Here is a 23,719-nt window from a genome sequence, read left to right as displayed (position 1 = left end):
AAGACCAATAGAGAGATTTTTTTTCGTACACGCCGTCCCGTGTGGGGACCATGGTGGCTGCACTGTTCTGGGGACTCTCCACGGTTCACAGACAGGCGAGTCGTTGGGGTCCAGATATACCTCCCCAAATACTCAGCAAGTTGTGATGCGCTGCTTGTTCTGCCAACTTTCTATAATACTCTGGGATCAGATGAAGCCTTCAGTCCACCCTGCCTCGTCCGGCGTCATAACCTTTCATTCTTCCTGCTACAACTTAGTGGACTGCTGCATAACATTTGTGTTAGGCTACGTTCACATTTGCGTTGTGCCATGTTGCGTCCGAGACACAACGCAAAACAAAATGCACCAAAACGCACGCTAAAACGCAGCGTTTTGCGACGCATGCGTCCTTTTTTGCACGCAAAAAAAATGCAACTTGCTGCGTTCCCTGCACCCTACGCTTGCGGCAAAAAACGCATGCGTCGCAAAACGCAGCACAACGCATGTCCATGCGCCCCCCCATGTTAAATATAGGGGTGCATGACGCATGTGAACGTAGCCTTACCAAAACTGGCACAAAGTAATAATGAGGGCGCTAGGCTCTGGTTACACTTACATTGTGGTTTTGATTGGAAATCATAGCATGTTACTGGGTCTGTCACATGGTGGACACCAATAGCATTTAATGGACACAATAGATTTATAAAGGTGATAAGTCCCCCCCCCCCCCCCCCCCAGTACCTCCGATGTTCCCCAGTCCCTCTGGCTCTGTCCCCCGGCATCTTCTGGGTAGAAAATGGCGGGCACCCAGCAACAATAGATTTTTCCTATTGATTCATTGTGATCATTGTGTTGGACCTTATTAGGCTGTGTGCACATGTTGCTGATTTTTTTTTTGTGTGCTTTTTTCGCTACAAAACCACAAAAAAAACAGCATACATTATGCATCCCATCATTAAGAATGAATTCCACAATCACATGATGCGTTTTTTTTTCCACGAAAAAACCGCATTGCGGTATAAAACGCAGCATGCTCATTAATTTTGCAGATTTCCCACTATATCATTGCATTGGGAAATCTCCGGAAAAATCCGCAAAAAAAAAGCGCGAAAAAAATGCATGTGGATTTCTTGCAGAAAATGTCCTGTTTTGCTCAGGGAATTTCTGCAAGAAATCCTGAACGTGTGCACATAGCCTCACAGTGATCAAAATAAAAAAAAATAGTAAATCAACCCCCCTTTTATCACCCCTTTAGTTAGGGGAAAAATAATAAAATAAGGAAAATTTATATTTTTCCATTAAGGTACCGTCACACTATACAATTTACCAACGATCACGACCAGCGATACGACCTGACCGTGATCGTTGGTAAGTCGTAGTGTGGTCGCTGGAGAGCTGTCACACAGACAGCTCTCCAGCGACCAACGATGCCGAGGTCCCCGGGTAACAAGGGTAAACATCGGGTTACTAAGCGCAGGACCGCGCTTAGTAACCCGATGTTTACCCTGGTTACCAGCGTAAAAAAAACAAACAGCACATACTTACATTCCGGTGTCTGTCCCTTGCCGTCTCCTTCCCGCACTCACTGACTGCCGGCCGTAAAGTGAAAGCACAGCACAGCGGTGACGTCACCGCTGTGCTCTGCTTTCACTTTATGGCCGGCAGACGGCAAGGGACCTGACGGACACCGGAATGTAAGTATGTGCTGTTTGTTTTTTTTGACATTTAGGGTATGTTCACACGTTCAGGATTTCCATCCTTTTTTTTTCAGGACAGTTTTTTTAAAAAACTGCAGCTCTTGGCAGAAAACGCAGGTCCTTTTTTTGTCCTTTTTTGATGCGTTTTTTGATGCGTTTTTTGATCCTTTTTTTACTGTGTGTTTCCTAGGAAGCTTTTTAGGGCTAAAATGGCTGAAAATACCCTAACCCTACCCCTAACCCTACCCCTAACCCTACCCCTAACCCTACCCCTAACCCTACCCCTAACCCTACCCCTAACCCTACCCCTAACCCTACCCCTAACCCTACCCCTAACCCTACCCCTAACCCTACCCCTAACCCTACCCCTAACCCTATTCTAACCTTAGTTAAAAAAAAAAAAATTCTTAATTTTTTTATTGTCCCTACCAATGGGGGTGACAAAGTGGGGGGGGTGTCATTTACTATTTTTTTATTTTGATCACTGAGATAGGTTATATCTCAGTGATCAAAATGCACTTTGGAGCGAATCTGCCGGCCGGCAGATTCGGCGGGCGCACTGCGCATGCGCCCGCCATTTTGCAAGATGGCGGCGCCCAGGGAGAAGACGGCCGGACGGACACCGGGACGCCGGGTAAGTATAAGGGGGGGAGATTAGGGCACGGGGGGGGGGCATCGGAGCACGGGGGGGGGGGCATCGGAGCACGGGGGGGCGGGATCGGAGCACGGGGGGGCAGCCACACTCCGCCCACGCACTTCCGCCCGCTCCCCCGCACTTCCTGCTGCAGCGGTTCTGCACATCAAATCGCAGTAAAACCCGCAGATATATTTTTGATCTGCGGGTTTTACTGCGATTTTGACCTCACAATGGAGGTCTATGGGTGCAGAACCGCTGCGGTTCAGGAAGAAGAATTGACATGCTCCTTCTTTTTTCCGGGAGCTATTCAGCGCGGCTTTTTTTTTACAGTTTCCGGACCATGTGCACAGTGTGTCCTGTTTTCCATAGGGTACAGTGTACTGTACCCTGCATGGAAAACAGCTGCGGAACCGCAGCGGCAAAACCGCCGCGGTTCCGCGGTAAAAAACGCACTGTGTGAACATGGCCTTACGCTGGTAACCAGGGTAAACATCGGGTTACTAAGCGCGGCCCTGCGCTTAGTAACCCGATGTTTACCCTGGTTACAAGCGAACGCATCGCTAGATCGGTGTCACACACACACTGATCCAGCGATGACAGCGGGAGATCCAGCGACGAAAGAAAGTTCCAAACGATCTGCTACGATGCACGATTCTCAGCAGGATCCCTTATCGCTGCTGCGTGTCAGACACAGCGATATCGTGTGGATATCGCTGGAACGTTGCGAATCGTACCGACAAAAGTGGCACTGTGAGACTGTACGCTTAGGGTTGGAGTTAGAATTGGGGGGTTTCCACTGTTTAGATACATGAGGGGGTCTCTAAATGCATCATGGCTCCTGCCATTGATTACAGCTAATTTTGCGTTCAAAAATTCAAACGATGCTCTCTCCCTTCTGAGCCCTGCCATGCACCTAACCACTGGCTTTCCCCCCACATGTAGAATATTGGCGTACTCGGGAGAAATTGCACAACAAATTTTGTGGTCCATTTTATCCTGATACCCTTGTGAAAATAAAAAAGTTTGGTTCCAAAGTAATTTTTTTTGTGAAAAAAGTAAAATGTTCATTTTTATCCTTCAATATTGCTTTAGATCTCGTGAAGCACATGAAGGGTTAATAAACTTCTTGAATGTGGTTTTGCACTCCTTGAGGGCTGCAGTTTTTATAATGGTGTCACTTTGGGGTATTTTCTGTTATATTGACCCCCTAAACTCACTTCAAATGTGAGGTGGTCCCTAAAAAAATGGTTTTGTAAATTGTTGAAAAAAGAGAAATGGCTGGTCGACTTTTAACCCTGATAATGTCCTAACAAAAAAAAATTGTTTCCAAAATTGCGCTGATGTAAAGTAGACGTGTGGGAAATGTTATTTATTAACTACCTTATTTTATGCAAAATGACACTGATTTAAATGCACAAAAACGAAGTTTGAAAATTGGGAAATTTTCAAAAGTTTTGCCAAATTTCCGTGTTTTTCATAAATAAACGCAAGTCATATTGAAGAAATGTTACCACTAACATGAAGTACAATATGTCACGAAAAAACAGTCTCAGAATTTGTGGGATCCATTAAAGCGTTCCAAAGCTATAACCTCATAAAATGACAGTGGTCGTTAAGTATAAAATTTGCTCTCTCGTCGTCTCCTCTGGGGTCTTCGTCGTCTCCTCTGGGGTCGTCGTCGTCTCCTCTGGGGTCGTCGTCTCCTCTGGGGTCGTCGTCGTCGTCTCCTCTGGGGTCGTCGTCTTTAGGGTCGAGGTTAATAAGTGGCTCAAGAATTGGTGTAGGAAGGAGGGGTTTGGGTTCCTGCAGAACTGGGCCGACTTCTCAGCTACTGGCTACAGGCTCTACGCTAGGGACGGGCTGCACCTCAATGGGGAGGGTGCAGCTGTGGTGGGGGAGAAAATGGCTAGAAGGTTGGAGGAGTGTTTAAACTAGGGATTGGGGGGGGGGGGTATTCATTTTATAGGAGGGGAAGATTGTGCCCAGGTCTCTATCTGCACTAATAAGGAAGATGGCGGTGGCATGGGGGGGGGGGGGGTTAGAACAGTTAATAATTTAATAAAGAATAGAGGTACAGAGGAGAACATCAAGTGCATGTATACTAATGCCAGAAGCCTCGCCAACAAAATGGACGAATTAGAATTAATGTTGTTGGAGCATAATTATGACATGGTGGGGATAACTGAAACGTGCCTGGATGAGAGCCATGACTGGGCTGTTAACTTGCAGGGTTATAGTCTGTTCAGAAATGACCGCATGGATAGGCGAGGGGTGTGTCTATATGTAAAATCATCCCTAAAACCCATCCTGCGTGATAATATAGGTGAATCTAATGAAAATGTAGAGTCCCTGTGGGTGGAGATAAGGGGAGGGGGAAAAAACAACTTACTGATAGGGGTTTGTTATAAATCTCCAAAAATAATGGAAGCAATGGAGAATATCCTCGTAAAGCAAATAGATGAAGCTGCGACTCAAGGGGAAGTCATTATTATGGGGGACTTCAACTACCCTGAAATAGATTGGGGAACAGAAACCTGCAGTTCCAGCAAAGGTAATCGGTTTTTGACAACTATGAGACAATTACCTTTCACAACTGGTTCAGGACCCAACAAGAAGGAGCGCACTGCTAGACCTAATATTAACCAACAGGCCAGACAGCTTATCCAATATAAGGGTTGGGGGTCACTAGGGGAATAGTGATCATAAAATAAGTTTTCATGTATCCTTTAATAAGATGTGTAGTAGAGGGATTACAAGGACACTAAACTTCAGGAGGGCAAATTTCCAACGGATGAGAGGATCTTGGTGCAATTAACTGGGACGATATCCTGAGACACAAAAATACACAAAGAAAATGGGAGACATTTATTAGCATCCTGGATAGGACCTGTGCACAGTATATACCGTATGGGAATAAACATACTAGAAATAGGAGGAAACCAATATGGCTAAATAGAGCTGTAAGGGGCGCAATAAGTGACAAAAAGAAAGCATTTAGAGAATTAAAGGAAGTACCGTATTTTCCGGCGAATAAGACGACGTTTTGACCCCTAAAAATTGTCCCAAATGTCGGGGTCATCTTATACGCCGGGTACAGCATGTGCAGGGAGCGATCCTGCATGTCGGCGTGTGGTTCCCAGGGTCTAGAGGAGAGGAGACTCTCCTTCAGGTCCTGGGATCCATATTCTTGTAAAAAATAAAGAATATAAAATAAAAACATGGGTATACTCACCCTCGGACGGCCCCTGGCTCACAGCGCTGCTAGTGTCTCCCTCCGTTCCTAAGGAGTGCAGTGAGTGAAGGACCTTCGATGACGTCGCGGTCACATGAGCGAAGGTCCTTCACTCACTGCATTCCTTAGGAACGGAGGGAGACGCTAGCAGCGCTGTGAGCCAGGGGCCGTCCGAGGATGAGTATATCCATGTTTTTTATTTTTATTCTTTATTTTTTACATGAATATGGATCCCAGGGCCTGAAGGAGTCTCCTCTCCTCCAGACCCTGGGAACCACACGCCGTATAAGATGACTGGGTGTATAAGATGACCCCCGTCTTATACGGCGGGCATATCCCAAATTCCATATTTTATATGGAAAAGTTGGGGGTCGTCTTATACGCCCAGTCGTCTTATACACCAGAAAATACGGTAGGTAGTGAGGAGACATTAAATAACTATAGAAAATAAAAGGGAACTTGTCACCCCGAAATTCGCGGGTGAGGTAAGCCCACCGGCATCAGGGGCTTATCTACAGCATTCTGTAATGCTGTAGATAAGCCCCCGATGTTACCTGAAAAAGGAGAAAAAGACGTTATATTATACTCACCCAGGGGCGGTCCCGCTGCTGGTCAGGTCAGATAGGCGTCTCCGGTCCGCTGCGGCGCCTCCTATCTTCTTTCCATGACGTCCTCTTCTGATCTTCAGCCACGGCTCCGGCGCAGGCGTACTTTGCTCTGCCCTGTTGAGGGCAGACAAAGTACTGCAGTGCGCAGGCGCCGGAAAGGTCAGAGGCCCGGCGCCTGCGCACTGCAGTACTTTGTCTGCCCTCAACAGGGCAGAGCAAAGTACGCCTGCGCCGGAGCCGTGGCTGAAGATCAGAAGAGGACGTCACGGAAAGAAGATAGGAGGCGCCGCAGCGGACCGGAGACGCCCATCTGACCTGACCAGCAGCGGGACCGCCCCTGGGTGAGTATAATATAACGTTTTTTTCTCCTTTTTCAGGTAACATCGGGGGCTTATCTACAGGCTTATCTACAGCATTACAGAATGCTGCAGATAAGCCCCTGATGCCGGTGGGCTTACCTCACCCGCGATTTTCGGGGTGACAGGTGCCCTTTAAATAAATTCTGTAAAAAGCAAATCAAGGCAGCAAAGATCGAGACAGAGAGACTCATTGCCAGAGAGAGTAAAAAGAATACCAAAATATTCTTTAACTACGTAAATAGTAAGAAACTAAAAAAATGATATTGTTGGCCCCTTTAAAAATAGTCTGGGTGAAATGGTGGATGAGGATGAGGAAAAAGCCAATATGCTAAATGACTTTTTTTCATCAGTATTTACACAAGAAAATCCCATGGCGGACAAAATGACTGGTGATAAAAATTCTCCATTAAGGCTATGTGCACACGTCAGGATTTCTGGCAGAAATTTTCCTGACAAAAACCTGACATTTCTGCCAGAAATCCGCATGCGTTTTTTTCGTGGTTTTTATGCGTTTTTTTCTTGCGTTTTTTCCAAATGCATAGAATAGCGGGAAAAACGCAAAAAACCCGCAAAATTAATGAACATGCTGCTTTTTTTTACTGCGATTGTTTTTTTTCGCGGAAAAACGCATCATGTGCACAAAAAATGCAGAATGCATCCTAAATGATAGAATGCATAATGTATGCGTTTTTAATGAGTTTTTGAGTCTGAACGTGTGCACATACCCTAAATGTCACCTGCTTAACCCAGCAGGAAGTACGTCGGAGTCTAAAAATCACTAAAATTGACAAATCTCCGGGCCCGGATGGGATACATCCTCAAGTACAGTCATGGCCAAAATTTTTGAGAATGACACTAAAATTATATTTTCACATGATCTGCTGCCCTGTGGTTTTTATTAGTGTTTGTCTGATGTTTATATCACATACAGAAATATAATTGCAATCATATTATGAGTACCAATAGGTTATATTGACAGTTAGAATGAGTTAATGCAGCAAGTCAATATTTGCAGTGTTGACCCTTCAAGACCTCTGCAATTCTCCCTGGCATGCTCTCAATCAACTTCTGGACCAAATCCTGACTGATAGCAGTCCATTATTGCATAATCAATGCTTGCATTTTGCCAGAATTTGTTGGTTTGTTTGTCCACCCGTCTCTTGATTGACCACAAGTTCTCAATGGGATTAAGATCTGGGGAGTTTCCAGGCCATGGACCCAAAATCTCTGTTTTGCTCCATGAGCCATTTAGTTATCACCTTTGCTTTATGGCAAGGTGCTCCATCATGCTAGAAAAGGCATTGTTGGGCGCCAAACTGCTCTTGGACGGTTGGGAGAAGTTGCTCTTGAAGGACATTCTGGTACCATTCTTTATTCATGGCTGTGTTTTTAGGCAAGACTGTGAGTGAGCCGATTCCCTTGGCTGAGAAGCAACCCCACACATGAATGATTTCAGGATGCTTTACAGTTGGCATGAGACAAGACTGGTGGTAGCGCTCACCTCTTCTTCTCCGAATAAGCTGTTTTCCAGATGTCCCAAACAATCGAAAAGGGGATTCATCAGAGAAAATGACTTTGCCCCAGTCCTCAGCAGTCCACTCCCTGTACCTTTTGCAGAATATCAGTCGGTCCCTGATGTTTTTTCTGGATAGAAGTGGCTTCTTTTCTGCCCTCTTTGAAACCAGGCCTTGCTCAAAGAGTTTCCGCCTCACAGTGCGTGCAGAAGCACTCGCACCAGCCTGCTGCCATTCCTGAGCAAGCTCGGCACTGCTGGTAGTCCGATCCCGCAGCTGAAACAGTTTTAAGATACGGTCCTGGCGCTTGCTGGTCTCTCTTGGGCGCCCTGGAGCCATTTTGACAACAATGGAAGCTCTCTCCTTGAAGTTCTTGATGATGCAATAGATTCTTGACTGAGGTGCAATCTTTCTGGCTGCGATACTCTTCCCTGTTAGGCCATTTTTGTGCAGTGCAATGATGGCTGCTTGTGTTTCTTTAGCGTACCGTCACACAGTGGCACTTTGATCGCTAGGACGGCACGATCCGTGACGTTCCAGCGATATCGTTACGATCTCGCTGTGTCTGACACGCTACTGCGATCAGGGACCCCGCTGAGAATCGTACGTCGTAGCAGATCGTTTGAAACTTTCTTTCGTCGCTGGATCTCCCGCTGACATCGCTGAATCGGCATGTGTGACGCCGATTCTGCGATGTCTTCACTGGTAACCAGGGTAAACATCGGTTACTAAGCGCAGGGCCGCGCTTAGTAACCAGATGTTTACCCTGGTTCAGATGTTTACCCTGGTTACCAGTGTAAACGTTAAAAAAACAAACACTACATACTTACCTTCAGCTGTCTGTCCCCGGCGCTGTACTTCTCTGCACTTCTCCTGCATCCTGTGTCAGCGCCGGCCAGCCGGAAAGCGGTGACGTCACCGCTCTGCTTTCCGGCTGACCGGCGCTGACGGTGCAGAGGAAAGCACAGCGCCGGAGGACAGACAGCAGAAGGTAAGTATGTAGTGTTTGTTTTTTTAACGTTTACGCTGGTAACCAGGGTAAAGATCGGGTTACTAAGTGCGGCCCTGCGCTTAGTAACCCGATGTTACCCTGGTTACCGGGGACCTCGAGATCGTTGGTCGCTGGAGAGCTGTCTGTGTGACAGCTCTCCAGCGACCAAACAGCGACGCTGCAGCGATCGACATCGTTGTCGGTATCGCTGCAGCGTCGCTTAGTGTGACGGTACCCTTAGAGATAACCATGGTTAACTGAAGAGAAACAATGATACCAAGCACCAGCCTCCTTTTAAAGTGTCCAGTGATGTCATTCTTACTTAATCATGACTGATTGATCTCCAGCCCTGTCCTCATCAACAGCCACACCTGTGTTAATGGATCAATCACTAAAACGATGTTAGCTGCTCCTTTTAAGGCAGGACTGCAATGATGTTGAAATGTGTTTTGGGGATTAAAGTTCATTTTCTGGGCAAATATTGACTTTGCAAGTACAGTAATTGCTGTTAAGCTGATCACTCTGACATTCAGGAGTATATGCAAATTGCCATTAGAAAAAATGAAGCAGTAGACTTTGGAAAAATTAATATTTGTTGCATTCTCAAAATTTTTGTCCATGACTGTACTGCAGGAACTAAGTACAGTCATTGATAGACCATTATTTTTAATCTTTAAAGACCCCATAATAAGTGTCTGTACCACAGGGCTGGCGTATCGCAAATGTGGCGCCAATATTCAAAAAGGGGACAAAAACTGAACTCGGTAACTATAGGCCAGTAAGCTTAACCTCTACTGTGGGTAAAATCCTGGAGGGCATTCTAAGGGATGCTATACTGGAGTATCTGAAGGGGAATAACCTCATGACCCAGTATCCGCACGGGTTTACTAGGGACCGTTCATGTCAGACTAATCTGATCAGCTTCTATGAAGAGGTAAGTTCCGGACTGGACCAAGGGAACCCAGTGGACGTAGTGTATATGGACTTTTCAAAAGCTTTTGATACGGTACCACACAAAAGGTTGATGCATAAAATGAGAATAATGGGGATAGGGAAAATATGTGTAAGTGGGTTAAGAGCTGGCTCAGGGATAGGAAACAAAGGGTGGTTATTAATGGAGCACACTCGGACTGGGTCGCGGTTAGCAGTGGGGTACCACAGGGGTCAGTATTGGGCCCTCTTCTTTTTAACATATTTATTATTGACCTTGTAGGGGGCATTCAGAGTAGAATTTCAATATTTGCAGATGACACTAAACTCTGCAGGGTAATCAATACAGAGGAGGACAATTTTATATTACAGGATGATTTATGTAAACTAGAAGCTTGGACTGATAAATGGCAAATGAGCTTTAATGGGGATAAATGTAAGGTCATGCACTTGGGTAGAAGTAATAAGAGGCAAAACAAACAAGATTCCGAACTGAGCGGCACCAGGTAACTAGTAATCTTCACAGGCTATAGAACATTTGGGACCGGCTTTCCATCAGACTTAAAAACACAACAATTGATGCATCCATGGGCGGTGCTCTACATATAGCAGAACAATAGAGTTACAAACTATGTAAGCATAAAAAATGTGGCACTCACCCCAAGATTGCTGAAAAACAATGTCCTTTAATTCGCTTTATGCTGCATTAGACATCTGTGGAGAGGCGGCAGGTAAAAGTGAGGGGTGCGGGGACAGGAGAACGGACGACGGCCGTTCGTCCGAAGGAGACACCTAAGCCAAATGCTCTGCCTGGAACCAGCTGACGGTACTGGAACCAGGATGGGGAGCAGAAGGTACAAGAGCCAATGGAACTACCGAGGACCAGCTGACGGTACTGGAACCCGGTTACTAAGCAGGAGGTACCCGTGCCAGAAAGCACTACCAAGGACCACCAGACGTTGGTGGAACTCGGATACCGAGAAGGATGCACCTAAGCCAAAGGCTCTGCCTGGAACCCAGGGGGACATATTCAAGATTGACATCCAAAGAACCAGCTAATGGTGCTGGATCTCAGATAGGCACCAGAAGGTCCACATGAAACAAAAATTGCAAGGCCGCGAGCCGGCCGTAGTTACCGAAAACCCACAGTCCTACAGTGGGAGCTTGTCCTATTGGCACAACGGAACCAGCCTTCGTTGCCAGATCCCGCAGCCCACAAAGGAAGCGCCTAAACTGCAGGCAACATAGTCGGCTAACCCGACCGCAACCCAACAGGACAACGTATTGGAGGCAAAGTGACCTTGACACTACCCGGAAACAGCTGGCATGCTGGAACCAGGCTGGGCAGGAGGTAGTACCCATGCCAAAGACACTTCTGAGAAGCAACTGGTGGTGTTGGAGCCCAGGGATTACAGGAGAAGCAGAGTGTAGGCTGAGGCCTAATTGGAGCCAGTTTAATATCTGTAGTAGTGTTAATGTGGAGGGAGCAGGAGAAATTGCCGCACACACAGCAGGGGATCAGCAGACATTACTGAACCCCAATAACACTGGAGCATGTGTTGTCTGTGCAGATGGCACTTCGGAGCAGCAACTGGCGGTGTTGGAGCCCAGGGATTACAGTTCAGGTAGTAGAAACATGAACACAACAGGAGACCTGGATACTGTTGCCAACCAATTATTTAATCTGAAAGAGGAGTTGCAAATTCCTGCGAGATCCAGGCCTTGTTTATTTTCAGAAAAGTAAGCCGGTCAACGTTATCGGAGGATAGTCGCATGCGACGGTCTGTTAGTACACCACCTGCGGCACTAAAGAAGCGTTCTGATAATACACTAGCAGCAGGGCAAGCCAGCACCTCCAATGCATACTGGCTAAGCTCTGGCCATGTATCCAGCTTAGAGACCCAAAACTTGAAGGGGGAAGAGCCGTGTGGGAGAACACTGAGAGGGCAAGACATGTAGTCTGTCACCATCTGACGGAAACGTTGCCTCCTGCTGACTGGAACCGTCTGTGATGGTGTAGACATTTGTGGCGGGGACACAAAACTTTGCCACATTTGGGCCATACTGGTCTTGCCTTGTGCTGAGGCGCTGCTTCTGCTCCCTGTTTGTGCAGAGCTTCCTCCACAGCCTCGACGCACTGAGTTGCTTTGTAAAGCACTAGCAGCACTGCTCTTGGTTGGAATGGAGAACATGATGGAATGCACCAGTGTGTCTTGGTACTCCCGCATTTTACGCTCCTGGTTCAACGATGTTATGAGGCTTTGTAAGTTGTCCCGGTAGCGAGGATCTAGGACAGGGGTCCCCAAACTGTAGCTCGGGAGCCACATGTGGCTCGCGGTCCCATGAATTGTGGCTCGCGGCTGTTAGCTTGGTGAATTAGCTCCAGTTCTAGCAAACAGCTATGAAGAGCAAATCTGAAAATGGTGAATTTTGTGAGCAGCCCTGCACAGAAGAGCAGATCTGGACGCACATATACTGGTCTTAGGGGTTTTGAGATGATTTAAGTATGGTACGCTGGAGACAAGATGATACCACCTGTCAGAGGAAATGTTTGAAGCTGGATGTGACAGTGTCTTGGGAGTGCTTTATAGGAGAATACTGATTGGGGGTATTGTGGGAACCCATGGATCTTAGTATACTGCTTTGGGGTGATTTTTGTGGAAAAGCTTTGGTTAACCATTATGCCTGTAATGGGGGCTTTTTGTTGTCACTTTTGTGAGGGGGGGTGGGAACTGAATGTGGCTCCCGACTCTCTCAGAACTGAATGTGGCTCTCAAGGTCAGAAACGTTGGGGACCTCTGATCTAGGAGGTGTACACCCAATAATCAGCCGTGTTGAAAAAGTGGGCGATGCGGCGGTCGTTTCTCAGGCACTGCAGCATGAAATCAACCATGTGCTGCAGACTGCCAACTGGCCAAGAAACGCTGTCACCTGCTTGAGGCGTCATCTCTGCCTGCACTGCATCACCCCACCCTCGCTCTACATACTGACTACTGGAGCATTGTGTAACTCCCTCCTCTGGACAATGTCTTCCTCCTCCATTGACTCCACCTCTTCCTCTTCACAAAGTGTCCCCTGCCTAGGCCTTTGTGAGGAACCACGTTGCGCAGACTGTCCAGAAGCAGATGGCATTTGTGACTCCTCATCCTCCACCTCTTCCACAACCTCCTCCCTTAGTGCTTGCAGTGTTTTTTCAAGCAGGCAGATAAGGGGGATATAAAGGCACAGATGATTGGCCTCGGGGAGACCAAAACATCCAACACCGCGGAGACACCATCACGTGTTTCTCAACGCAGTGATTCCAGAACACTGCCCCCATCCCTAATGGGAAATATGCAGATGCATGTAAAGAAGCTGCGGAGACACCATCACGTGTTTCTCGACGCAAGCAGTGAATAGCCAGGCCTTTCCCCGGGAAGGAACAACCACGGGAAGGGCAGCATCCTATGAAGGAAAGCCACCTATGCCAAGCATGGTATCCATCCACAGACAGCTGTTTTGGGGTTTTTGCCCCTCATCAGTGTGGAGTAGGAATCTGGCTATTAGGAGCAGTGCCTAGTAAAAAGGCTATAAAGGCACAGATGATTGGCCTCGGGGAGACCAAAACATCCAACACCGCGGAGACACCATCACGTGTTTCTCAACGCAGTGATTCCAGAACACTGCCCCCATCCCTAATGGGAAATATGCAGATGCATGTAAAGAAGCTGCGGAGACACCATCACGTGTTTCTCGACGCAAGCAGTGAATAGCCAGGCCTTTCCCCGGGAAGGAACAACCACGGGAAGGGCAGCATCCTATGAAGGAAAGCCACCTATGCCAAGCATGGTATCCATCCACAGACAGCTGTTTCGGGGTTTTTTCGAAAGGGGGATAGTCATGCTGACTAGTGCATCATCTGCACTCACCATCCACGTGGAATCATCGAAGGCACGCAAAACGTGGCAGATGTCCTTCATAGAGGCCCACTCAGTGGTTGTGAAGTCTGAACGGCGCGCAGTGCGACTTGTTTGCGCCTGATGCAGCTGGTTCTCCATTACTGCTGCTCACACAACCGCTCCAACATATGTAACGTTGAATTCCACCTGGTGGGTAGGTCAGATATGATGCGATGTTCCGGAAGGCGGAATCGGCGCTGCAGTGTGCGATCGTGCCATGCTGGAACGCCGCAAGTGAGCGCACTGTAGGCGGACCTTGTGCAGCAGTGCATCAAGATCCGGATAGTCCCTCAAAAAACTCTGCACAACCAAGTTGAGCACATGTGCCAGACATGGGATGTGAGTGAGGTTGCCTGGGGCCAGAGCTGCCACCAGATTTCGGCCATTGTCACACACACTACCATGCCTGGCTGGAGATTCGCTGGCACAAACCGCACGTCGCTCTCCTGCTTGATGGCATTCCAGAGCTCCTGCGCTGTGTGGCTTCGATTCCCCAAAGAAATTAATTTCAATACGGCCTGTTGACGTTTGGCCATGGCTGTGCTCATATCGGTCGGATCAGGTAAGCGTTCACGGGTCATGGTGGAGGTAGACTGTGACGGCTCCTGCAGCACTGATTCAGAGGAAATGGAGTATGAGGAGGAGTCAATGTGTAGAAACTGGATTCCTGCAATCCTTGGAGTTGGCAGAACACGTACAGCGCCACTCTCAAGATCTGTACCAGGCTCCACAACATTGACCCACTGGGCAGTGAGGGAAAGGTATCGTCCCTGTCCATGGTTACTGGTCAACGCATCTGTGGTCAGGTGGACCTTACTACTGACGGTGTTTAGTAGCGCACGTTTAATGTTTCCCTCCACATGCTTTTGCAGGGCAGAGACGGCTTGCCTGCTGAAATAAAAGCGGCTGGGCACGTTGTATTGTGGGACTGCCAATGCCATGAAGTTACGGAAGGTGTCAGTCTCCACCAGACAGAATGAGAGCATTTCAAGGGACAGTAGTTTTGCAATGCCAGCATTCAGAGCCTGTGCTCGGGGGTGGTTTGCTGAGTATGGGCGCCTTTTCTCCCATGCCTGTGCTACCGATGGTTGTAGACTGGCCTGGGAGTGTGAGGATGACAGGGAACGTGGTGCTGTGTGTGGAATTACACTGTGTCTCTCTACAACAGTGCCAGAGGTTCTTCCATGGCGATCCTGTGAGGAAGCCGAACCAGCTGTGTGTGAGCTGGAGGAAGAGGCTACAACACCAGCTGAAGAGGTGGTAGGTGGCGCTGTAGGTTGGCCTAGGTCTTCAGTGTGTTTTTGGAACTCCACCACATGCTTGGTCCGCACAGGTGGTTTTGCGGTTGCTGACACTTCCCTCTTTTCACTTTCTGATTACACAGCTTGCATTTGACAAAGCAAATGTCATCTGCAACTGTGTCAAAAAAGGACCAGGCACTGCAAGTCTTGGGAGCGCCCGTTTTGGGATTTGGAAGAAGCATGCTCCTAATGGGTGCTGAAGTGGAGGCTACAGGCAACCCAGTCTGCCCCCTCCCTCCCTCCTTTTTGGGCTGTTCAGAGAATCTCTTAGAGCTGCTCCCACCACCTTCCTGTACCTCACACCATGATGGGACAAGGACCTCATCATCTACACTACCCTCTTCCAACAACTGCTTCTCCTAGGTAGTCTCGGCAGCACAGTACGCACCAGAAAGTGGCACCTGAGTCTGATCATCAGATGCGTACTGGGGTGTGCTGACTGTAGGCACTGGCCCACCCGCCTCTTCAGATTCAGAGAGACAAAGCAGTTGCGCATCACTGCATACTGCTTCTTAGTTTCTCGAATGCTGCTTGGCTGGCCACCTCTTTCCAAGCCAAGAGATTCAGAGAACAGAAGTAGAGATGGCTCCTGTCCAGGGCTCTGACTGCCTGGGCAATTTGGCAGGTGGTGAAGAGACAGATGGGTGCTCTTCAGTGCTCTGGACCTGAGCGGATGTGGCACTAATTGAAGTTGATGCGTTAGCTGCTATCCATCCGACAACGGCTTCAATTTGTTCATCCCGCAGCAGTGGGGTACGGCGAGCTCCTACAAAGCTGCGCATAAAGGACTGTTCCCTGGTGAAACTGGGGGATGCTGAGTCACTGGTGCCCGCAGCAGGCACAGAATCCCCAAGTCCTCTCCCTGCAGAAACTCCACGACCACGTGCCTTACTCCCTGCCTTCTTCATCTTGGTAGACTGAAAGATAGGCAGAAAAGTACTAAGGGCTTAGTGTGCTTATTCCTGAACAGCTGCTAACAGGTATAAGAAACACTAATTTTATAAAGTGTGGACTAGACTTTAATATGAGCTAATGTGGCCTACACCACTGTAAAGTGGAGTGTTTGGTGAACTTTATTTAGGTTTTTTTTTTTTTTATGACAAAAAATGGTTGTGCCCAAAGATGTAAAACCGATAGTATCGCAAACTTTTTGTAGCTATTACAATGCAGGAAGGTAACCTACAATGCAATAGATGAGGCTCCAAAAAATAGGCTAATGCTAATCTGGCTGGGGCTGCAGGGCACAAGGCTGCAGAAAGGCTCCTCTATCTACTCCTATATAGTGTTTGCAAGCAATCAAGATGGATACAGATGGAAACACACTAATAGAAGAAATCAAGAAAAATGTGCAGCAGCACTAATGCAAAAAAGGACAATGTAACAGTATGAGGCAGTGACGCACGCTGAGCGGACTACAACCAGATGTGGCTGCAGAACAGACTACAGCGTGAGCTGAACTCACACACAGAGACCTCGCAGACCACCGTGAACAGCGCTGCAAGGCTGCAGAAAAGCTATATCTACTCCTATCTAGTGTTTGTACGCAATCTAGCTGGATACGGATGGAAACACACTAATAGGAGAATCAGGAAAAATGCACAGCAGCACAAATGCAAAAAAGGACAATGTAACAGTATGAGGCAGTGACGCACGCTGAGCGGACTACAACCAGATGTGGCAGCAGAAAACACTGCAGCGTGAGCTGCACACACACACAGAGACCTTGCAGACAGCCGTGAACAGCGCTGCAAGGCAAAAAAAAAGCTTCTCACACAGAGGTTGCTACAGTAGCCTGGGTAAAGCACAATGATGCAAATCGCTATCTCTAAACTGGCCCTCAGTCATAGTAACATAGTAACATAGTTAGTAAGGCCGAAAAAAGACATTTGTCCATCCAGTTCAGCCTATATTCCATCATAATAAATCCCCAGATCTATGTCCTTCTACAGAACCTAATTGTATGATACAATATTGTTCTGCTCCAGGAAGACATCCAGGCCTCTCTTGAACCCCTCGACTGAGTTCGCCATCACCACCTCCTCAGGCAAGCAATTCCAGATTCTCACTGCCCTAACAGTAAAGAATCCTCTTCTATGTTGGTGGAAAAACCTTCTCTCCTCCAGACGCAAAGAATGCCCCCTTGTGCCCGTCACCTTCCTTGGTATAAACAGACCCTCAGCGAGATATTTGTATTGTCCCCTTATATACTTATACATGGTTATTAGATCGCCCCTCAGTCGTCTTTTTTCTAGACTAAATAATCCTAATTTCGCTAATCTATCTGGGTATTGTAGTTCTCCCATCCCCTTTATTAATTTTGTTGCCCTCCTTTGTACTCTCTCTAGTTCCATTATATCCTTCATGAAGGAACACAGCGTCCTGTCCCTAACTGAACTCACAGCAGAGTGAACTCAAAATGGCGGCGGCTGCTTTTATAGTGCATCATGACATCATTTCAGCAGCCAATCACAGCCATGCCAGTAGTTACATGCCTAACATGCATGACAGGATGTGCCCAGACTTCTTAGGATTCCTCATTGGCTGAATTAAATCAAACTGGCTCATAGCATTATGGGAACTTCCGATTCTGGTATTCGATATTGCAAAAGTATCGCAACGCCGATACCGTGAATATCGGCCGATACCCGATTTTGCAGTTCGGAATGCTCAACACTAGTCCTGACCACTAGTATATATGAAGAGCACCTCTCAATTTTTGTTTCGGAGATTCCAGCTCCCCGGCTAGCTCGCGGGAAGCATACTTCAGCACCCCTCTCAAACTCTATTGAATACTTAGGACAAATGCCATGGTTAGACAATGCTTGTAAAACCATTCTGCTCTTACTAACATGTTTGGGTTCTTCTCCATAAGTTCTTAGCTTTAAAAATAAAAAAATACAAAAAGTTGATTATTTTGACCTAACAGTGCTCATAGGCATTTGCAGTCATTATCTAACTTGACATAGTGATAATGGCTCGTATTCCTGCGATCTTAACCTAGAGTGCATGAATTGAGAGAAGGCGATATTATAAACAGCAGTGGAACTGGAAACACATGGTTGAAAATGGCATAAACACAATTTCCCTGGAATGTTCTAAATATGAATTCTGTGGAAAACATGACTGTAAATGCCGCAGAGTATTGTTATTGCTGACTCCTAATTAGTAACACTTGAATAGTAGTATATTTGTAAGTCTTTATTTTCCCAACAGGAACACTATTTATTTGTTTCCTTTTTTTAAATTCCTGACAGCTATTTCATCCCATCTTTGTGTCTCCAGCTCATATCTTAGATCTGCATTTCCTGGCTGAAAGCGTATTTGTGTTTTCACGTCATGTCTTAAGTCATTCTCTTTTTATTTATTCCGTGTATGCAGAGGACTTGTCCTCTATGGTGATCAATTGATCAATGAGAAAATCCTGCCCGAGGGAGGCCAATAACGCTAGTTGCGGTTTGGTATACTGTTGCTCCCTCCTTAACTATTCATAGTAATTCAGATCATGTTCACTCCTACTGTCTGGTGCTGCAGAAATTCTTATATGTAGCTGGCCAACTATGATTATGTACGGACGCAAAGCTGCTGCTGATGGCACGTGGATGTACCTTCATTGTATGGCCGGGGGTCTGTAGAGAGGTTGCATATAGGGGGGCAAATACTGTCGTTGATTTGTGATATCTCTTTTCTAGGAAAACCAAGGAGAGACTCTTTTTACCCTTTTCACTTCATATCATGTTTTATATTATGGATGGAATTACAGTGAAATGGAGGAGAAATCTCTATAGGAGCGGCCATCTTTTCCCTATGGGGGATATTTTATTGGACGTCTTCATTACTGTCTTATTCGGAGTGTGATAACATTCATTTTACCAGTGACGTCTCATTATGCTATTATTCTCTATCAACTGTATATTTATTTTAATTCTGTATACATGTCTTATGGTAATCTTTTCTCTAACCCCCCCTCCCACCTCATCCTTCCTGGATATCCTAGTTTGCGAAAGTATTCACCCCCATTTCTTGTGTTTTGTTAACTCACAACCTGGAATTTCGCTGGTTTGTTTGCATCAATTCATGTAAAAAACACACCTGCTAGTCTGAACATTTGGTTTTCTTTTTTGTTGTGAAGCAAACAACAAACAAAATAACTGAACACTAAAGTGTGCTTAACTATTCGCCTACTTAAAGGGAACCTGTCACCCCGTTTTTTGAGATTGAGCTATAAATACTGTTAAATAGGGCCTGCGCTGTGTGTTCCTATAGTGTATGTAGTGTACCCTGATTCCCCACCTATGCTGAGATATAACTTACCAAAGTCGCCGTTTTCGCCTGTCAATCAGGCTGGTCAGGTCGGGAGGGCGTGGTGACATCGCTGGTTCTTCCTCAGCTTTACGTTGGTGGCGTAGTGGTGAACAAGCAGCGCGCGATCTGCGCTGTAATCCCTTGCATCGGTGGGGGCGGCCATCTTCCTGGGGCCGCGCGTGCGCAGATCGAGTGCTCTGCTGCACGGGGCTTCAGGAAAATGGCCGCGGGATGCCGCGCGTGCGCATTAGAGATCGCGGCGGCCATTTTCCCAAAGCCGAGTTTGCATCTCGGCTTTGGGAAAATGGCCGCCGCGATCTCTAATGTGCACGCGCGGCATCCTGCGGCCATTTTCCTGAAGCCCCGTGCAGCAGAGCACTCGATCTGCGCACGCGCGGCCCCAGGAAGATGGCCGCCCCCCCACCGATGCAAGGGATTACAGCGCAGATCGCGCGCTGCTTGTTCACCACTACGCCACCAACGTAAAGCTGAGGAAGAACCAGCGATGTCACCACGCCCTCCCGACCTGACCAGCCTGATTGACAGGCGAAAACGGCGACTTTGGTAAGTTATATCTCAGCATAGGTGGGGAATCGGGGTACACTACATACACTATAGGAACACACAGCGCAGGCCCTATTTAACAGTATTTATAGCTCAATTTAAAAAAACGGGGTGACAGGTTCCCTTTAAAGGGCCTCTGTCACCCCCTCCAGCCGTTAGAAACTAAAAGACCCACCTTGTGCAGCAGTAATGCTGCATTCTGACAAGGTGGCTTTTAGTTATTGGTGCAGTTAAAGCCAAAATAAAGCGTTTTATAATTTCGCCAAAATACCTCTTTAGTCCTGGAGGCAGGTCTTAACCCCCCTGCTACACACGCCACACTTCAGTCACTCAAATCTTCGGCGCTGGGTGCCGCCCCCTATGTACGGTTTTACAATCAAATCCGGCGCCTGCACTGTTTAGTACTGGCTGGGGCAGGCGCAGTGAGCTCTGCCCGTCTGACCTCAGATGCAGTCTTGCAGACTGCGCCTGTGCGGCCGCCCAGCTTGTGAATCCCAGCCCCGCAGTGTGTTATGCATTATGCACAGTGTGGGGTTGGGATTCACAGGCAGGACAGGCGCAGTTTAAGACTGCATCTGAGATCAGACGGCCAGAGCTCACTGCGCCTGCCCCAGCCAGTACTAAACAGCGCAGGCGCCGTATTTGATTGGAAAACAGGGGGGGGGGGGGGCGCCCGGCGCCGAAGAAGATTCGAGTGACTGAAGTGTGGCGTGTGCAGCAGGGGGGTTAAGACCTGCCTCCAGGACTAAAGAGAGGTATTTTGACGAAATTATAAAACGCTTTATTTTGGCTTTAACTGCACCAATAACTAAAAGAGACACCTTGTCAGAATGCAGCATTACTGCTGCACAAGGTGGCTCTTTTAGTTTCTAATGGCTGGAGGGGGTAACGGTCGCTTTAAAGTCAGTACTTTGTAGAGCCTCCTTTCCAGGACGTCCCTCCTGACAGCACCCCGGAGGACGTCCTCCTCCTCGCAGGGACAGGAAACACACGAGAGTTCAAATATCTGGTTCCACCCACCGATCCTCAGTGTTTTTCCTGTCCCTGCACGGAGGGACACACGCAGAGAAGCAGCAGGCTCAGGGGAATCGGGCGGGCATCCAAACCTTCCCCCTGTCAAGCGGCCCAGGGTCGAAACTCCCCGGGGGGCCGGCACTTCCTCGTATGGGGAGTCGCGTCACTTCCGATTTCATCGAAGCCGGCGAAACGTCACTTCCGGTGGCGTTCTATGAGCGGTAAAGCAGACTCTCCAGCAGGAGAACGCCGACAGAGCGGTCGCTACTGTGCTAGCGTCCAGCACCTGAGGAGGGGGTCGTATCGTCTGCTACAGGTCCGGCTATGGAAGAAAGAAACGTCGAGGAGGGGGTAAGTCTGCCCTGGGCAGTACACCCCTTTATCCAGGAGATCCCTCGTTCCATCTAGCCTATTCTCCCTATCTTATGATGTTTAGGATAAGGGAAACCCCGCTGCTCCCCCGGTCACGACTAAAAAGTCTGGGAAGGTCACGGTGAAGAGCTACAGATGTCTTGTATGCCATATTAATCTACCAAACTCCCATGGCAAGACCCTCTGTGACACCTGTACGTCTAAAATCATGAAGGACGAGCAGTCATCGCTTTTTTCTGAGATGAGATCCCTTATTCGGGAGGAAGTGCAGGCTTCTATATCCAGCCTCTCACATTCTCGGCCTGCCAGTCCCATAGCTGGTCGCAAGCGGGCCAGGAAGGAGGAAGCTCATGTGGAGCCAGAGTATTCTTCTGATGAAGGTTCCGAGTTCAGGGACTCGCTATAAGAGGAGGAGGGAGAAATTCCAGTAGAAAACCAGGACCGAGGCAGGAAGTACCTCTTCCAATCTGAAGAGACAGATGAACTGGTCCAGTCGGTCAGGAATACGATGCAGATTGAAGACACTGCTAAGCCACAGTCCAGACAGGACTTAATGTTCGGGGGTCTTGTGGCAGGAATCCAGACTGTGTTTCCCATTAGTGACCATATTAAAGCTGTGATCCTGGAGGAATGGAAGGATGCTGAACGCAGACTAGTGTTATCTCGTGACTTTAAAAGTCGCCTGCCATTCGATCCTGAGGATGCCAAGCTATGGGAGGAGATCCCTAAAATTGATGTTCCTGTTGCAAAAGTCACAAAAAAGACTGCTATGGCCTTCGAAGACTCCTCTAGTCTTCGTGATCCTATGGACAGGAAGGCTGACATACTTCTTAAAAGGGCTTGGGAGGCCTCCGCAGCCCTGATTGAAACAAATATCGCGACAACTTCGGTGGCCAGATCTACAGGTCCTTCTCAAAAAATTAGCATATAGTGTTAAATTTCATTATTTACCATAATGTAATGATTACAATTAAACTTTCATATATTATAGATTCATTATCCACCAACTGAAATTTGTCAGGTCTTTTATTGTTTTAATACTGATGATTTCGGCATACAACTCCTGATAACCCAAAAAACCTGTCTCAATAAATTAGCATATTTCACCCATCCAATCAAATAAAAGTGTTTTTTAATAACAAACAAAAAAAACCATCAAATAATAATGTTCAGTTATGCACTCAATACTTGGTCGGGAATCCTTTGGCAGAAATGACTGCTTCAATGCGGCGTGGCATGGAGGCAATCAGCCTGTGACACTGCTGAGATGTTATGGAGGCCCAGGATGCTTCAATAGCGGCCTTAAGCTCATCCAGAGTGTTGGGTCTTGCGTCTCTCAACTTTCTCTTCACAATATCCCACAGAGATTCTCTATGGGGTTCAGGTCAGGAGAGTTGGCAGGCCAATTGAGCACAGTAATACCATGGTCAGTAAACCATTTACCAGTGGTTTTGGCACTGTGAGCAGGTGCCAGGTCGTGCTGAAAAATGAAATCTTCATCTCCATAAAGCATTTCAGCCGATGGAAGCATGAAGTGCTCCAAAATCTCCTGATAGCTAGCTGCATTGACCCTGCCCTTGATGAAACACAGTGGACCAACACCAGCAGCTGACATGGCACCCCACACCATCACTGACTGTGGGTACTTGACACTGGACTTCAGGCATTTTGGCATTTCCTTCTCCCCAGTCTTCCTCCAGACTCTGGCACCTTGATTTCCGAATGACATGCAAAATTTGCTTTCATCAGAAAAAAGTACTTGGGACCACTTAGCAACAGTCCAGTGCTGCTTCTCTGTAGCCCAGGTCAGGCGCCTCTGCCGCTGTTTATGGTTCAAAAGTGGCTTTACCTGGGGAATGCGGCACCTGTAGCCCATTTCCTGCACACGCCTGTGCACGGTGGCTCTGGATGTTTCCACACCAGACTCAGTCCACTGCTTCCTCAGGTTCCCCAAGGTCTGGAATCGGTCCTTCTCCACAATCTTCCTCAGGGTCCGGTCTCTTCTCGTTGTACAGCGTTTTCTGCCACATTGTTTCCTTCCAACAGACTTAAGGTACCGTCACACTAGACGATATCGCTAGCGATCCGTGACGTTGCAGCGTCCTCGCTAGCGATATCGTCCAGTGTGACAGGCAGCAGCGATCAGGCCCCTGCTGTGCTGTCGCTGGTCGGGGAAGAAAGTCCAGAACTTTATTTCGTCGCTGGACTCCCCGCAGACATCGCTGAATCGGTGTGTGTGACACCGATTCAGCGATGTCTTCACTGGTAACCAGGGTAAACA

General features: G+C 47.7%; 1 protein-coding gene across 1 annotated transcript in view; it reads left to right on the top strand.

Annotated features, from left to right (window-relative positions):
- The window catches only part of PLRG1 (pleiotropic regulator 1), a 146,410-nt gene that overhangs the window by 598 nt on the left and 122,093 nt on the right, over positions 1–23,719 (top strand). The window lies entirely within an intron of this gene.

The sequence above is a fragment of the Ranitomeya imitator genome, chromosome 1, assembly GCF_032444005.1.
Source record: "Ranitomeya imitator isolate aRanImi1 chromosome 1, aRanImi1.pri, whole genome shotgun sequence".
In the NCBI taxonomy this organism is placed as follows: Eukaryota; Metazoa; Chordata; class Amphibia; order Anura; family Dendrobatidae; genus Ranitomeya; species Ranitomeya imitator.
This window is presented reverse-complemented; position numbering and strand designations above follow the sequence as displayed.